The sequence below is a fragment of the Castor canadensis genome, chromosome 9 (assembly GCF_047511655.1).
Source record: "Castor canadensis chromosome 9, mCasCan1.hap1v2, whole genome shotgun sequence".
In the NCBI taxonomy this organism is placed as follows: domain Eukaryota; kingdom Metazoa; phylum Chordata; class Mammalia; order Rodentia; family Castoridae; genus Castor; species Castor canadensis.
Window position 1 is genome coordinate 108,115,511 of NC_133394.1, and position 17,394 is coordinate 108,132,904.

General features: G+C 35.0%; 1 pseudogene; it reads left to right on the top strand.

The window, feature by feature from the left end:
- Nucleotides 1-16,868: 16,868 nt before the first annotated feature.
- On the top strand, nucleotides 16,869-16,964 carry LOC141411209 (U6 spliceosomal RNA; annotated as a pseudogene).
- Nucleotides 16,965-17,394: the final 430 nt, after the last annotated feature.

Here is a 17,394-nt window from a genome sequence, read left to right on the forward strand (position 1 = left end):
GAGTTCAATCTTGTATACCAACCCTCTCCCCCCCAAGAAATAGTATGTTTCAAGATAATGAGATCATAAGAAGCATAATGTGTTATTTTATTTTCATGACTTTATATATTGCTATATTATTTTCCTAAAGATTTCTCTGTATAGCTGAGAATGAAAAAAGTAAGGAGAGGAATATTGCATGTAACTTAAATAGATGTCTTAATTTTGCATTGTGAGATGCCAAGGTGTTGCTTCACTGAATTAATGTCACACTTTTGTTTACTCTCTATTTGTTTTGCAAGAATCTTAGTTTCTTACAAAATAATTCATACTTTTTGATTAATAGCTTAGAGTTATGATGTTAACATTTACTACATTTGGTATGGCTTGTCCCCCAAAGATTCTGGTGCTGTGGTCTTGGTCTTCAAAGTAATTGTATCAGAGAAGAGGTATAACCTTGAAAAGGTGGTGCCTAGTGGTATGTGAATACATTATTAGGGGCACCACTGTTCGATGGATTAATGCCTTTCGTTTTAGTGGATAATGTATTATGTCTTACATACCATGCCCTTCATACCATGAAGGGCAAGTTGTGACAAAGATTTCTGTTTTCTCAGCTCATTCTCTATCTGCCTCATTTGCAAATACTCCCCGCATGTGGTGTAGTCCTCCATGTTAGGACATAGTATTGTCACAAATGGCTCACTGGAGGTCCTCTGGCCCTATTCAAATTGAAATCATGAATAGGCAAGGGTAGCATCTTTGGCGTTTTCAGTGCTAATGTTCTGAGTTTCAGGGGCTTACTCCCCAGGTGTTTCAAACCTCAGAGGCTTATAGCTGTATGCTCTGAGAACTAGAGATTTGTGGTTCCAAGCTTTCAAAGCTAGAGGCTTATTGCACTAGGTGCTCATATCAGAGTTAGCTGTCAGCCTTCAAAGCTAGCAGCCCTGCACTGACAAGTTTGTGTTGCAGTCTCCAGTGAGAGGTATCCAGACCTTCAGCTCTTAATCCTTGACAGATTTCTGGAAATCTTCCAGTGTCCGGGACTCAATGTTTCAGTACTTTGTAGACTCTTGCTTTCCATAGACTTAGCTCTTTGACACTTCTGGCATTCTTAGAACTGCCTCAGTCCTTTGTAGTCTCTGCAGTCTCTAGTCCACCCTGAAACTTTTCAGTTGCCACTTAGCCACTGAATGAGTCAAAATAAATCACTCTCTAGGCACCTTCCAATTGCTCCTGCCAGATGCCTAGGGCTTGAAGTCAAGAGTTTAATTTGGTTCTTAGTGTTACCAATTTAATCTGCTTTACCTGTGTTAAAGACCACAGATAGACAATAAAAGACCATTGGGGAGCAGTTATTGAGCTTAAAGTGGTAGTATGGTGGGTGGAGAAAAGTAGACAGGAAAAGCTTCCTGGGCTAGCTGGCAAAGACTGAGAAATAGCTTATTTCTATGGCTAGAAAATGGGCATGGCACACTTGTTAGTGTATTTTAATTCCACAGTTGTGGACTTGGTGGCACATGGCTTCCAGTTCTACCTATCACAACCATCTGCACCAATTACAAGCCTCCCATTCAGGCACTGCACCAATCATATGTTGTGAGTGAGAACAGATGTAGTTTTAAGTACATTTATCGAAACTTCACCTACTGCTTCTCTTGCATGGAGTAGAGTCTTCCAAAGCCAGAAAAAATTGCCTAGAGAAGTCTGGCTACAGCAAGGCCTTCTGAAGATGAAATTGTGGTTTTTGTCCTCTTCCAGGAGGACTACAGTTTCATCAGTGTTATTGTGGAATCTACAGAATATCAGGTTGTCCAGAAGGCAGTAAAGTCAGTTTCCAAAGAAGGGACACATTGGCTGACAGCTCCTTGCTCAAGACAATCAGGAACAATGTGGTAGTAGAAATACTATGTACTCATGTATGGAAATGGAAAAATTAAACCTATGAAATGATTACAGGAATGGTGTGGGGGATAATAGAGAATGATGGAGGAAGTGATTTCAACCATGTCAAATTGTAAATGTCACAATGTACACCTAGTAAAACAATAATATGATAATTTTTAAAAGGTAAGTGTGTTTTACTTGTCATTAAGAGCCTGAATGGTCTGCTACTCAAAACATTCCAAATAGTGTTTAATAAAGCTGAACTTGTAACTATAGTCCCTGAGAAGGGTTGGATTCCATTGATCTTTCTGAGTATGAGATCCTCAATAGATGCCATCTGCAGATCTTGACTTCCCTGCTTCCAGAATAGTGAGCTAAAGACATAATTTTGCACATTCTTTCTTTCTTTTCTTCATTCATTTTTGTTTTTGAGACAGGGTCTTGCTAACAGAATCCCACAGCTTATCCTTACATGCAGAATCCTCCTGCTTTAGCCTCCTGAGTAAGGATATTACAGGCACATGCCACCATACCTGGCTAAATTTTTCTTCTAGGAAGGTACCAAGCTATAAGTATTTTCATATAGCAACACGTAAAAATTGAATACTGCTGGTTAACATAGAGAAAACTATAATAAGAAATGTATTGTGGGCCAGGTGTCCATGGCTCACACCTGTAAACCTAGCTACTATAAGGCAGAAATCAGGAGAATCATGGTTCAAAGCCAGCTTGGGCAAATAGTTTATGAAACCATTTCTCAAAAAAAAAAACCTTCACAAAAAATGGTTGGTAGAGTGACTCAAGGGTATGTCTTGAGCATCACACACACAAAAAAACTAAATGTATTTTAGATTAGTGTATTTTCCTTAAAAAACCCTCAAAAAACATTGGTGGTGGTAAAAATTCATATTTACTAGAACTTGATAGAATTTAACAAAATTTAGAATTTTTTGCTTTTATATATTGTGTCAACATAGAGCTAGCATTTAGAGTAAGGATCAACAGATCTTGCTTGTGAAACTCCAAATAATTTATACATCAGACTTTGAGGGACAGAAATTCTGCTGAAACCTCTCTATATTGCTATTGCACCTTGCAATTAGTTGTATAGTCTTAGTAAATAAATGAGCCTAGTTGTTTCTGATTAAAGATTGTACGCATATATAGACAGGGACTGTGTTTAACCAACCCCTGTTAGTGACGTGAAATCCATGAGGACATGGATTAATTTTTATACATTTTCTTGATACTAAGGAGAAATTGAATTTTCATCAATTTTAAATAGGAATAATGTGTCAAAAACAAAACACTAGCAATTCTACCAATTATCTCTAAAATTTTTTTTTCTATTTTTTCTCATACAAAATTTCTATTTATTCATCTATTCATTAAATCATCCACTTAGAGGATCCAAGGTGGTGACTAGAGTTCAGAAGCAGACAGCATGAGCTCCATAAATCAAAAATTTTGCTGAGATACTGGAGTCACAATTGTCAGAAAAAAGCATCAAGAGACGAATCAGGGCTTCAACACCCTGAACCCCTAGCCCATACAAATCTTCTCTTCGCCATGTCACACTGAGCAAACAGGAGGGCTCCTGTGCCACCAGATGCCAACTCCAAACCTTCTTGGGAGACAGCCAGCAGACCAACAAGTGAGTAGTCCCACAGCTACCCTAGGGATAAACCAACATAGTTCCCTGGACAGACTGACCAACTACGACCCCCCTAAAAAAAAAAACTATAAACAAGGAATTGAACACTAACATGCAGCAAAGGGCAGGATACTCTAAGTGCACTGGAAAAGGAGGAAGAGGCAAAGAACTGGTCTCCTCCAGAACTTTCAGTAAAAAAAGACTGGAGAGGCAGACAGGCAAATAGTAGGCGGATGATAAGCTGGTGCCTGAAATAGGGCAGATAGCAGTCCACAAAGCTAACTCCTGAGCCAGTGAGCAACATCCAAAGTCAAACAACCTTTCAAACCTGAAAAACAATCAGAAAACCAGCATAACATGCTGACAGTAGGGAAGTGTCTGAAGGCTCTCTGACCTAGCCCCAGAGAAAGGAGGTGTGACAAAGAAACAAGCCCCCAGTAAACCAACACAGAGAAAATCCATCTCCAAAGGAGGACAGCTGGTGAACCACAGAGCTGATCTCTGGAACCTGAGGACAAGCCACACCTCACTGAGGAAGAAGCTGGCTAAACAGCTGCTGCTGAAAGATGGCAAAAAAAACCTAGCAAGTCTCCCTAACAACCTGGTGAGACTAAGACAGAGCATCTGCTTAAAAGCCAACACAAGCTTTGGATGTTGAAGGAGTAACACCAGAGCTACTAAAACTGAAATTTTGTTGTTCCTGAACCTTGAACTTTTATGTTTGTTTGTTTGTTTTGTTTGTCTACTACCTCTCCCTATTAATTTCATTGGTTTTCCTTTTTTTCTTGCATTCTCTGTTTTGTTAGTACTATAATTGTAACTTAACTAATAGTAAATTTCACACAGACCAGGGACAGAAACAGCACCAAGTGAAGCAATGGGAAGACAAAAGAGGAATAGAAACCAATCTCTCCCTCAAAATAAATTAATACAGATTTAGAGGGAAATGAAGAAAATGGATACCCAGTTCCAGACTCCAACAAAACAAAGGTAAACTATGCTAAAGAACCCAATGAAGCAAACAAGAACATCTTGAAAGAAGAAATCCTGCAAGACATCACTGAGAATTTCATGGAAATGTTACTAGACATGGTCAACCAAAACGTACAAGAGGCACTCAAGAAATTCCAAGAGAACAAAAATAAAGAATATGAGAAGACACAAAAACAAACAAGCTGAAATCATAGGAGCCTTAAATAAACATCAAAGTGAAATAGAAAACACCGTTAATAAAGACATAAATGAATTAAGGATGAAAATTGACAATATTAAAGAGGAAGTAACCCATTTTATGGAAAACCTCAGAAAAAAGAATGAAACAGAAATACAAAATACAATGGAAGGCTACTCTACCAGACTAGAAAAAGCACAAGACAGAATCTCAGAACTTGAAGATCAAATGGAAATTATAGAAAAAACTAAAGAGCTATTAGTCAAACAATAAAGACTTATGAAAGGAATATACAAGAATTCACTGACTCCATCAAAAGGCCAAACCTGAGAATCATGAGCATTGAAGAAGGAGAACAGTGCAAGCAAAATGAATTCATAATATATCCAACAAAATAATAAGAGAAAATTTCCCAAATCTAGAGAAAACTATGCCCATTCAGTTACAGGAAGCCTCCAGGACACCAAACAGACTTGAACAAAATAGAACTACTCCACATATATTATCATTAAAATAACAAGCACAGAGACTAGAGAAAGAATATTGAAGGCTGTAAGAGAGAAAAAACAAATAACATGCAAAGGTAAACTCATCAAAATCACAGCAGATTTCTCAACAGAAACCTTAAAAGCAAGAAGAGCATGGAGTGAGGTTTCCTAGGCACTGAATGAAAATAAATTCAACCCTAGGATACTCTACCCAGCAAAACTATCATTCAAAATAAATGGAGCAATAAAAGTCTTTCATGATAAGCAGAAACTAAAACAATATATGACCACCAAGCCACCACTACAAAAGACTCTTCAAGGAATTCTTCACACAGAAAATTAAACCAAACAAAATAAACTACAGGCAGTTTCAAACTACAGGAGAAGGAAAGACAAGAAAGTAGAAAGTAACATTGATTCAGCTACACACAATCAAACCTGTAACCAACAAAAACAACTAAATGACAGGAATCACCATATACCTATCAATACGAACACTGAATATTAAAGGACTTAATTCCCCCATCAAAAGACACCATTTGGCAAACTGGATTAAAAAAAAGATCCAACAATCTGTTGCTTATAGGGAACCCATCTTATTGACAGAAACAAGCACTGGCTTAGGGTAAAAGGCAGGAAGAAGATTTACCAAGCCGTGGCTCCCAAAAACAGGAAGGAGTAGCAATACCTCAGACAAAGTAGACTTCAAACTTACATGAATTAAATGAGATAAAGAAGCACATTCCATACTAATAGAAGGGGAAATACACCAAAAGGAAATAACAATTATTAACCTGTATGCACCCAATGTCAATTCACCCAATTTCATGAAACATACTCTGAAAGACCTAAAAACATATAAACACGCCAACACAGTGGTGCTGGGAGACTTTTATAATCCCCTACCACCAGTAGATAGGTCATCCAAACAAAAAATCCATAAAGAAATTCTAGGAAAAAACTCCTAGACACAATAAACAGCTACAGGAAGGTGGCAGGATACAAAATCAACTTACAAAAATCATTAGCTTTTCTATACACCAACAATGAACAAACTGAGAAAGAATATATGGAAACAATTCCATTCACAATAACCTCAAAAAAATAAATCAAATACTTAGGTGTAAATTTAACAAAGGATGTGAATGATCTTTATAAGCAGAATTACAAACTCCTGAAGAAAGAGATAGAGGAAGTCTACAGAAGATGGAAAGATATACTGTGCTCATGGATTGGTAGAATCAACATAGTAAAAATGGCTGTACTACCAAAGGCAATCTTGATGTTTAATGCAATTCCCATCAAAATCCCAATGACATTCCTCACAGACATTGAAAAATCTACCCTAAAATTCATTTGGAAACACAAGAGACCATGAATAGCCAAGGCAATACTCAGCAAAAAGATCAATGCTGGAGGAATCACAATACCAGACTTCAAACTATATTACAAAGCAATAGCATTAAAAGCAGCATGGTACTGACACAAAAACAGACATGAAGACCAGTGGAGCAGAATAGAGGACCTGGATATAAATCCACACAGCTATGCCCACCTTATTTTTGACAAAGGTGCCAAAAATATATAATGGAGAAAAGACAGCCTCTTCAACAAATGTTGCTGGGAAAAATGGTTATTCGTCTGCAAAACACTGAAACTAGGTCCATGTTTATCACTCTGTACTAGTATCAACTCAAAATGGATCAAGGACTATCAGACACAAAACTGAAGTTATACAGGAAAGAGCAGGGAATATTTGGATGTAATAGTTATAGGCAAGTATTTCATCAATAGAAACTAGCAGCTCAGCAACTAAGAGAAAGGATGGACAATTAAGACTTCATCAAATTAAAAAGCCTCTGCACAACAAAATAAATGGTCTCTAAACTGAAGCAACTACCCACAGAGTGGGAGCAAATATTTTCCAGCTACACATCAGACAAAGGACTGATAACCAGAATATATAGGGAACTTAAAACACTAAATTTTCCCAAAATTAATGAACCAATTAAGACATGGGCAATTGAACGAAAAAGGTTTCTCAAAAGAAGAAATTCAAATGGCCAAAAAACACATGAAAAAATGCTCACCATCTCTAGCCATAAAGGAAATGCAATTCAAAATCACACTAAAATTCCACCTCACCCCTGTTAGAATAGCCATCATCAAAAACACCATCAACAACAGGTGTTGGCAATGTTTTGGGGAAAAAGGAACCCTGGTACACTGCTGGTGGGAATGCAATTTAGTGTAACCATTCTGGAAAACAATAAGGAGGCTTCTTAAAACTCCAAACATAGATCTGCCATATGATTCAGCAATCCCACTCCTGAGGATATACCCAAAGAATGCGACACAGGTTATTCTAGAAGCACCTGCACATCCATGTTTATTGCAGCGCTATTCACAATAACAAAAATATGGAAACAGCCAAGATGCCCCACTACTGACGAATGGATTAAGAAATTGTGGTATTTATACACAATGGAATTTTACTCAGCCATGAAGAAGAATGAAATCTTATTATTCTCAAGTAAATGGATGGAACTGGAGAACATCATTCTGAACGAGGTTAGCCAGACTCAGAAGACCAAAAAAATCATATGTTCTTCCTCATACTCTGACTTTAGATCTAGAGTAAAAACAGCAATGTAGCTGGACTTGGGTCACATGATAAGAGGAGAGCACACACAAGAGGAATGGGGATAGGTAGGAAACCCAAAACTTGAAAGTGTTTGATGTCCCAACTGAAGAGGAGCTAATTCAGAAACCCTAAAGTAGTTGAGGTCAATATGTGAAGGGGATCAGGAACTAGTGAAATGATCAGGTAGAGATGAATCAACTTGGATTGTAACATAACTTGTGCATGGAAGCAATGCTAGGAATCTCTCTGTATAGCTACCCTTATATCAACTAGCAAAAATGCTTTTTCTTTCTTATTATTGCTTAGGTCTTCTCTTCAACTAAATTGGAGAAAAGAGCAGAACAGCTTCTGCCTGAAAGCAAGGAAAGGTGGGGAGAGGTAGAGGGGGTGGAGGACAGTGGGGAGAAAAGGCCCAAACAATATATGCACATGTGAATAAATGAATAACAAAAAAATCATCCACTTATCCATTCATTCATTCAACAAACATTCATTGCGTTCTTATTTTGTGTTAAGCTTTGTGATAAACATCTGTACACAATTAATAGTTCCTATATATAGAGAGCTATTATATAGGGAGACATGTAGAGTTATGATTTAGGGAGGCATATATGCTATTTTCAAAATAGTAATTATTTATCATGTCTTTGTTATGAGAACTTTAAAGGCTTCTATTTTTTTAATATAAAATATGATATTGTTAACTTGAGCACACCAGACTGTGATACTCACATCTAAGTGAGATTTCGTACCTTTTTGCCAGTCTATCCTTATCCCTTTTCCAGCCTCTGATAACCAGTATTTTAATAATTTTATCAATTATTATATTAATCAAAACATTTTTTAAAGAAACCAAAAAACTATTGCATCAATGAAACTTTAAAAATAACAACTATGGGGATATACCCAAAAGACTGTGACACAGGTTACTCCAGAGGCACCTGCACATCCATGTTTATTGCGGCACTATTCACAGTAGCCAAGTTATGGAAACAGCCAAGATGCCCCAGCACTGACGAATGGATTAAGAAAATGTGGTATCTATATACAATGGAATTTTATGCAGCCATGAAGAAGAACGAAATGCTATCATTCGCTGGTAAATGGATGGAATTGGAGAACATCATTCTGAGTGAGGTTAGCCTGGCCCCAAAGACCAAAAATCGTATGTTCTCCCTCATATGTGGACATTAGATCAAGGGCAAACACAACAAGGGGATTGGACTTTGAGCACATGTTAAAAACGAGAGCACAGAAGGGAGGGGTGAGGATAGGTAAGACACCTAAAAAATTAGCTAGCATTTGTTGCCCTTAATGCAGAGAAACTAAAGCAGATACCTTAAAAGCAACTGAGGCCAATAGGAAAAGGGGAGCAGGAACTAGAGAAAAGGTTAGATCAAAAAGAATTAACCTAGAAGGTAACACCCACGCACAGGAAATTAATGTGAGTCAACTCCCTGGTTGGCTATCCTTATCTCAACCAGCAAAAACCCTTGTTCCTTCCTATTATTGCTTATAATTTGTCTACAACAAAATTAGAAATAAGGGCAAGATAGTTTCTGCCGGGTATTGAGGGGGTGGGGGGGAGAGGGAGGGGGCAGAGTGGGTGGTAGGGGAGGGGGTGGGGGCAGGGGGGAGAAATGACCCAAGCCTTGTATGCACATATGAATAATAAAACAATAATAAAAAAACTAATTAATGACTATTATTTGTTGATGCAGCCTATCAGAGCATGCAAAATTGCCATTGACTAGTTAATAAGGACTCTATTTGGTGCCAGGGTCAGTCAGAGTTAATAATTTCATAATTATCTGAAAATCTGGGCACTCATACCACATAAACTATTTATAATTATTATACAAATCTTTGTGCAGATTTTCTTCATCATAGCATAGTGTGACTTAGGAAATGGGAAGACTAATAGTGCATCCATTCATTTTATTAATGTAATCCTTAAATTATGAGAATGACATTGTTCATAAATCATCAAATTTTATCCTACCACTATATGAGACATCTTAGGAAAGCTTGAAAAAACGTGTAGACCCACTTACAAAGACATAGTTAATGAGTGATTCATTGATATTTCAATTTGCCCTTGCACCTTATGTTGTAATTTTGCATGGGATTCACATAGCCAGGTTCCATGTGCTTCTGAGTATGTCTGAGTTCTTGAACTTGGTGTATACATGGTTCAGGTGTTATTCTTTTTAGACTGGTGACAAAAAAATACACAAGAAAATAATGCATTTGATGTTACTATTTGAGTGTGAATGTGCCAATGGACAATGAAGTTACCCAATATTATGTAAGATAGTCATCCAAATGTCTACAGAAGTAAAAAATGACATCTGTACTCTAATTAATTGAGCTCATGGCTATGAATGACCAATCATGATGACTTTTGTGGGTATCTTTCCATCTTTAAGCTGTTCTGTGTTACCTTTCCTTATAGTTTTAGTCTTTTAATATGGACAATGAAATGCAGTTTGTATATAAACTTCTGGGAAGAATTATATTATTTTTTAGTCTTGGTTAAAATGATTCATTATGTTACAAATTGTCTACTTGCAACAGTGTCCTGGAAATGCTATTAATTTTCATAATTTAATCACCAATGAATTGAAAGTAAACTTACAAGTAAAAGAACAAAATATGACGCTTAATTCCCATTTTCTTGAGAAGCAGGAGAAGACTACAAGTGAAGTAAAGCATTCAGAAGGCTTCTTGCAGGGATGCAATATTTCTGATCTTTAGCAACCTTGATTACTCAATCAAATGAGGCAAGTGGGTGAAACAATTGTAAACTTTATTGACATGAGCTACAGTAGCATTGGAGCCTCAGTAAACATGAGTTCCTATATTACATACTCAAAAACATTTCCCTAACTGGAGTAGTTAAGAATTTATTTTCTTATGCTTCAAGTCAAGCATGATTTAGAGCTGAATTGACATACTTTCTTAAAATAGTGGGAGGCATTAGAAAGAAGTTGCATGATATGACAAAAAATAGTCAAAGAGTAAAATACTATTGATTCAGACCTGCCACTTACTAGTGATTTGGCTTTAAAACAGGTTCTTTAATTTCTTTTGTAAGTCAGTTTGTTCAGATATAAGTGATAAATCCCATCTACTAGAAGATTTTTGCAGAGACTGAATGATATGTTGGAAATAAAACAACTATCACTGTAATGATAATCAATAATGAAATTTATCAAATAAAATTCCCACAAATATTGTAAGCTTGCTAAAATATACTCATATTTTTAAACTTAGTATTGTAATATATAACTTTTCTGATAGTTAAGTGCAACTCATTTTGTTTTCATAACAGTGCTTATTCTAACAGCCACAAACTAGGATTTTAACTTATTAGTTATTGCATAATTTATAATTATTTATTTTTTTATGACAACTATTTGATTAATTAATTAATTTTGATTTATCCAGTAATTACTAAGCACCTTATTATGTACCAAGCACTGTCTTAGGAACTGAAATATATTAGAATTAACAGAAAAAAAAAGGTTGAATTCTTGAATTTATTTTCTTTTGGCACTACTGGAGTTTGAACTCAGGACCTCACATTTGCTAAGCAAGAGTTGTACCACTTTAGCACACTCCAACTCTTTTTGCTTTAGTAGATAGGGTCTTGAGATATTTTCCTGGACTGCCCTTAGACCAAAAGTCACCTACCTATGTCCCCAGCCCAGCCTGGATTATGAGAATGTGCCACCACGCTTGCCTTGTTCTTTGAGGTAGGACCTTGCTAACATTTTTGCCCAGGCTGTCCTCTAAAATCAGTATTCTGATTCTGCCTCCCAAGTAGCCAGAAACAGGTATGAGTCACAGTGCCCAGCTTAGATTTATTTTTCATAATGCCTTTTCCCTGCTACTGGCAAAATTTTAGAATGTATAGGAAATCACAGAAATCTGTGATCTATTTCTACCTTTAACTAAGCTCCTGTAGCAGTGTTCCATGGGTGACTTATATACACACGTACAAACAACACATATGATCACATTGGTGAATCACTTTGAAAGTAGTTTATTCAAAGTGTGATGGTCCATTCTAAATATTTCAGTATGTGTAACAAATTTATCAACCTAACAACTCCTAGGAAATTAATAATACTTGCATAACATTTTCTAATACCCTGTATATATTCATATTGTCATTTGACTTCTAAATGATCTCACAGACTCTACTTTTAAAATAAAGACCAAAATTGCTTAATCAAAAATTTTGCAACAGAAAATATTATACCTAGAATTTAAGTTTAATTAGAAAATGCAGAATTTGGTTTATGAGATCTGAGTTTAACAGTATATTTCTCAATTATAAAATCACATATTTTTTCAAAGGTCTCAATTTTATTGGCAAATTGTTTTTGCTACTTTTCCTTATACTCATAGCCAAATTCTATCTAAAAAATAGTAATCTCCACCATTTGTTATATTTAACTAATTTAGTTTGGCAAAATGCTTTGCACTGGCAAAATCCAAAAGAAGTTATCTCGATAATGAGAAAGATAATGTTAGAATTCTTAAGGGTATTTAAAAATTATTATTTTGTATCATTGACTTAAGTCATTGATAGGGTTTGATTAACTTACAATATCTGGAATATGGTGTGCAAAGTGGTTTGTTTGCACAAAGAAGTGGAATAACAATATCCAAAATATTAGTTACTTCTTACTAAGAGCCCAACATGTGCTAAACTCAACAAAATTTATGTTGATCACAATTTAAACACTGCAAAAGACATGGCTTTGCAGAATCATATTTTAGCACATTCTAACATGAAAATGATAATAGAAGAAGGGAAAGAAGAAGAGGGAACAATGAAAGGAGAAAAACATGTAATATATTCTCAAGCCCCCACATGCAGAGGACTGTGGTTGACTATGATTTTTTGTATTATTATTTTACATATGTAAGTACTTCCATATCAAATGTTTGTCATTTTGTAGGTTAAATTGTGATTTTCTTCTCATTCACAGAACCTGTGATTGTGAACTTATTTGGAAAAAAGGTCTTCGCAGATGTAATTAAAGAACTCCAGATGAGATTGTCATGTTTTCGGGTATACTCTCTGCCTTTTCTTATGAAAGTGCAAATAATCAAAGAGAAAACAAGGTTCTGAAGATGGAAGCAGAGAGTGGAGGTTGTTGCCACAAGCTAAAGAGCAGGTCGAACTACGGTATGCTGGAAGAGGCAAGATGATTCTGCCAATGAGACTTCAGTGGGACAACCACCTTGATTTGGACTTCTGGCCTGTACAACTGTGAGAGAATAAATTTCTGCCATTCCAAACTACTACATTTTTGGTGATTTGATAAGGCAGCCATAGGAAACAACCAGAGTCATAAGAACAAATATAAAATCAATTTTAAGAATAAAGAACGTATGCCTCCTTGATGAAATGATAGTTGGTGAAACTCTAAGATATGGAACGATACTCAAATTAAGAATCCACCTCATACTATGTTTATTGAACTTGAATAAGGAGTTTATTTATCACAAATAAAAATCCAGTAGTGTTTGCCCTTGACTTTTTTATTCGTACATTCTTTGCCATAGATTTGTTTAGCTTGAATGTAGAATTTTAAAAATCTGTCTTCATATATGAAGAATTATCTAAAAGTAATTATTAGCATCTTAAAGATTCTTGAAGGAGTGTAAAAACAATATATATCATTAATTGATCTTCTGTTCTGTTTTTCTTCTTAATTAAGATCCAAATCAGGTACATTGTATAATATTAATATCAGAGAAAAATTATTTTGTTAATATAACATAGGGAGTAGGCTGTTGGAAGATAGGCATAATATGGTATATCTGGATAAGGCTAAGAACATGCTGTCCAAGTACCTACATAAATATATACATAATCAGTTATAGCTTGTCAAATCATGGAAGATAATTATCTAAAAATGTAAGATATTTTAAGTCCATGTCATTAGTAGTAGTATTTCTGGTATGACTTAATAATTCTAACAGAGGTAAAATTTAGTTAGGATAATTTTTTTATTTTTAAAATCAATTATACTCTGATATTTATCTTATAAAAGCATGACTATATCTAATCTTTTGACTTATCAAAAGTACATCTTCTGTCTTTCAAATTGTTTCATCAATAAATTTTATTCTGCCTGATGCAAAGACATTCATCAAAGTTGGGTCACAGAGGATTGCTTCTTTCTCACATAATGGAATAACTAGTACAAAACTAGTTATCCTACCATATATGCAGTCATAATCTTGAACAAAATATATGAATCTCTGTTTTCAGGCTTTGAACACTTTATAGTGCAAGATAATGTCCATGACAAGACAGCCACAAGACAAATCCCAACATTCCATAGCCCTCTGACTCTTCTTCATGTATCAAATGCACATTTGACCAAGCCAGATTCCTGCCATGGATGTTAATTACCTTCTAGTTTTAAACTGTCTTCAAGACTTGTTGACATACCTCTTTGCTCACTTTCATATTGTCCATTTATCTTCTCTCTCTGCTGTCCTCTCAGTTCTCCCCTCAGTACCTGACTCCTATTTTAACATGTGTACCCATGACTATTCTTTCTTATTCCATTACAATTAGAATTCTTTAGTTAAAAGGGTCTTCTGAAATTCACATCTGAGTTTGATATTCTTAAGATGTCTTATTCTATTCAGTGTCAAACTGCCTATTCTTGTGCTATTTAATCATGTTATAACTTATGTCTCTGAATTTTGCAGTTTCCTGAACTTTCGTTGCTCATTAATGTGTTTCTACTTGTACTGCTCTCTCTACTCTCTGTATTGCAGTTTGTGTTAGGCAACTTCTAGCAGTTACTTGATATAATCAACATATACAGAAAAAAAGGGTTATTTTTGCTCATAGCTTCAAATAATTCAAACCACAATTGATTGATTCTATTGCTTTGGGCTAATTTTGAAGCAATTTAGCACAGAGGAGCTACATTATAGAGCAAAACTGCTTCTTTATGAGCATAAAATGGAAGACAAAGAGGAAGAAATTGAGGTCCTAAAATACTCTTGGGGAATTTTAATCACCTAAGCTTTTCCACTAGGCCTGTCTCTTAAAGGTTCTACCACCTCCCAAATGCACCATGGACTAGGAACCAGGCTTTTAATATATCAGTCTTTTGGGGATATTTCAGATCCAACTACCATGCAGACATTCTGCACATTCTGTTGTCTCTTCCAGCCATTTCTTCTTTGGGGCAGCTGCTAATTAACACTGTAAAGCAAGGAAAATGTCACACACTGTTCACTTAGTGTTCCATCATCAAATGTCTACTCTATGGGCATCACAGAAAGAAACAGATGAACAAATAAAAATTTTTTAAATAAATGGAATAATTTTCTGTTTTTATTTGATGTGTGCATTAAGCATCAAAGTATATATTAGGGAAGATATCTTTTGTTATCCTTATGGAATTATTCAAATATAATAACTAAAAGCTTATTCACAGGAGTTGCACTAGGTTAAAGTCCAGACTGTGTCCTATTATTCTTTTAAGTCCCTCATGATTTAATCAAAATAAAATATTTAAAATAGTGCTAAGCATACAGAAAGTGTTCAATAAATGTTGCTACTCTTATTTATATTTATTACAAATCACTTTTTTATTGTACACTGATTTTTTTTTATTTTTTACTTTTTAAAAAAAATTTTTGTTCATTTGTTCACATGTGCATACATTGTTTGGGTCATTTCCACAAATCACTTTTTAAATGCTTAGGTTCTTCATAGCTATATTTTACAAAGTTAATCCTCTGATAGGTTTTAACATCACTCAAGGTCTGTTGCACTGATCTATTTATTTATTTAATTTTCAACTAGGTTACATGAATCTTGAAGGCATAATTTCTAGCTTTGATCAATATAGTTGTATATATTTACCTTTCCATCAGCACATATAAGAGCGTTTTTACTGATATGTCCATCACACAGGAATGATGACATTTTGGAATGGAGGAAAGAACAAATTTAAAGAGATAAGTGGCATCCAGAAATAGGTTCAATTTAGAAAAGGGGGTCAATTCAGAGATTGAATAACATCTTTTTTATTTATCATATATTAAAAATATAAGGGCATCTCATTGTAATAATTCCATACATGTGTACAGAGAACCTTGAATAAGTTCATCCCTTCCATTATGTTATAAATTCTCCCTCTTCTCCCTCTTTCAAACTGTACTTGTTGGGTTTCATATGGATACATGCAGTATACTTCCATCCTCTTCACTCCTCAGTAACTTTTCCTTTCCCCTTTGCCCCTCTCACTGATTGAAGACCATACGAATAAATCCTAAAATCTGGGAAGAAGTTAAGTAAGAGATAAAGAAGAAAAAGCATAGTGAAAGTATAGTGAAGAAAGTCTTCACACCACTTGCTGGATAATAATATGCTGAATCAGTTTTATATTGTTGGTCTGATGTGTCTAGTCCTAGACACTCTGATTTCTAAAGATGCTATATCAAACTTTAGATAACCTATGGTATCAGGAAATACACCATATTAGCAGTGGATAAATCATTAAATTGTGAGCATTGTTTGGTAATACAGAACTATTATACTTCCACTATTTTCTATACGCATACAGGAAATGAACTGAAGACTTCAAAGAATCTTATATCTGCATTACATAATACAGCTCATCGTCAAGTCTTCCATATTTTTCCTTCTCTCATTCCTATGATATGCCATTTGTACTTATTGCAATTGCTATTGAGGATATATATTTAAATTAATAAGCAATCTTGAAAGAAACATTGGCAGCATTTTGAACATTTTTTATCACATTAAACTCATATAAACCACATCTTATAAAAATAACATAATAAGCAAGAATATATTCAGTAATCTGCTGACATAGTGTATAGAAATACTTTTATGTGCTTTATTTTTGAAAAAATAATCTTCAATATTAATATTTTGAATGTATTTAGGATACACTATCTTTTGACAAGTGTAGGACATTTTAATCTTATTTTCACAAGTTCTAACACTTTCCTAAATAAAAGCAAGTGGTGTTCACTTTGGCAACACACATACTAAAACTGATACAGAGATTAGGTCCCTGTGCAAGGATGATATGAAAATTTCATGATGCATTCTGTACTTTTTAAATTAAAACAACACTGAGATTCTATTTTACCCCAGTCAGAATGGCTATCATCATCTATATAATTTGTGAAGCCACAGTGGAAATCAGGATGGAGATTCATTTAAAAACCAAAGACAGACCTAGCTCAGAATCATACTATATCCTTCTTGGGCATATATCTGAAGGAAGGTATATCATCATACCATAGATATACCTGCATACCCATGATTGTAGTAGCAGTATTTACAATAGCCAAGCTATGGAATCAGTCACAGTGCCCAAAAATCAATGAATGGATAAAGAAAGTGTGGCTCATATACAAAATGGAATATTGTATATTCAGCAATAAAGAAGAATGACAAGTATATCATTTGTAGGAAAATGTTTGGAACTGAATATCATCATGTTGAGAAAGGCAAGATGAGCTCAAAAAGATAAATATCACATAT